This window comes from Stomoxys calcitrans, chromosome 4, assembly GCF_963082655.1.
Source record: "Stomoxys calcitrans chromosome 4, idStoCalc2.1, whole genome shotgun sequence".
NCBI classification, from domain to species: Eukaryota; Metazoa; Arthropoda; class Insecta; order Diptera; family Muscidae; genus Stomoxys; species Stomoxys calcitrans.
The window spans coordinates 48,113,186-48,115,400 of NC_081555.1; positions in this window are offsets into that span (position 1 = coordinate 48,113,186).

Below are 2,215 nucleotides of genomic sequence, written 5' to 3' on the forward strand. Positions count from 1 at the left end.
AAGCGTCTTTGTCTTAATTTTGATTTATTCAAGGTCCTTAACTCTTTCCAAGGAATACTCGACTGCTTTAATGTCTTAATTACGGATGGGAATTATTTCCAAAAGAATTGTGTCTTTATAAGTTGAGCATTCAGACTCTACAAATGAATGACTTTAAAAACACAATTAACTGGAACGGAAATAATTTTTCAACTTCCGTCAACTACTTTGCCACCACCATCGCCATTATGCCAATGCCAGCCAAGTTGGCTCATTTATTCTGTCATGCCTTGGACTACATAGCCTACTATAGTTGTTCACTCTTCTGCAAACAAAAAGCACTGTGATTTCCAATGTGTAATAAAGCAAATGAAAGAATATGTGCACAAACATTTATCCCTTACGAATTGGAATTTTTAGTAAATGAAAAAAAAAATTTTAAAATTTGAACAGCATGCATATTTCCCCTGAAGTAATAGGGACGCGCCAAATCTTATATACTTTGTTTGAAAGATTTTTCTAATATAAAGAAGATACTACAACAAATTATGGACCGTAATTGTCATGGCTATTAGAAGTCATAAAAAATACTACATTTAAAAATTCGGACAAAACGGATGAAAATTGCGCCTTCTAGCGGCTCACCAATTCAAATAAAGCGATTGGCTTATATTAGTTCGGAACTTTATTAGGTTAAGGTACGATTTGAACTTTACTTTTCACGGCTATTGGAAGACATAGCAAACTTTTACGTGCAAAATTTCAGTCAAATCGGAAGGTAATTGCGCCTCCTAGAGGATCAAGCAGTCTGATCCTCTGAAGACTGCTTGATCCTCTATGAGATCGGTTTATATATGTATGACAGGTTATAGGCCAATTAGACCATACTCGGCACGGTTGTAAGAAGTCAAAACAAAACATCTCGTGCATAATTTCAGCCAAATCGGATAATAACTGTACCCTCTGAACTCAAGAAGTCAAGATTCGAGATCGGTTTATATGACAGCAACATTAAGACGTGGATCAATATGGCCCATCTACAATTCCAACTGACCTACACTAATACGAAGTAAGAATATCCTCAACATTTTGAGCGCCTAGCGTTATTCCTTCGAAAACAAGCGTACTTTCGATAGACAGGCGGGCGGACATGGCTAAATCGAATTAGGATATCAAGACAATCAAGTTTATATAGCCCGATTTTAGATACCCCCTTCTAAGTGTAGGACTTCCAAAAATCTAGGTAGTCACTCAGTTATAAGACTATGAAGTTTTGTAATAATTCCGTATAAAATTTCAGAAATCTGTGCGCTTCTGTAAAGAAAGTACCAAGTAGTATCAAGAATAACAATACATCGGAAAAATCATTAAGTCGTCCAATAAATATTGCCAAGATATATATGAATCCCAAATTTGAGTGTTTTAGCTGAAACTGTAAAGAAAGTACCATTGTGTACGTTGTAGTACCATCTCCATTTGAACAGAAAGTACAAATGGTACCAATTTTGGTACCAAACTGTATGAATTTTTAAAAGATCATTTAGTCAACAATCATATATTTCTGAGTTGTACGTACTTACCAACTTTCAGACCCCCAGCACCATCTATCTGCAAAGTACCAAATAGTACCAATTTTGCTACCAAAATGTTCGAATCGTGAAAAAATTATTGTGTCGCCCATCATATATTTCTAATTTTTACTTACATGCCACATTTCAGACCTCTAGCTCCATCTTCATATAAAATACCAAATGGTACCAATAGTGGTACCCAAATGAACAATTTGCAAAAACATCATGGTCACCCATCATATTTTTCCTAGTTGTACCTGCATGGCAAATTTCAGACTTCAGCTCCATCTGCAGGAAGAGTACCAGAGTAGTATAATTTGTGGTACCAAAATGTACGAATTTTCTGTAGATCATTTAGTCACCCGTCATATATTTCCTACTTGTACCTACATCCCAAACTTCAGACCTATACCTCCACCTGTAAAGAAAGTACGAAATGTTACCAAAATGTACGTATTGTAAATAAATCATTTAGTCTCCCATCATGCCAAATTTTAAACCTCTAGCTCCATGCATGAAGAAACTACAAAATGGTACCAATTTGTGTGCCATCATGTGCGAATTTTAAATAGATCATTTATTCATCCATCGTGTATTTCTTAGTTGCACCTACATGCCAAATTTCGGACCTCTAGCTCCACCTATCAAGAAAGTATCGAATAGTA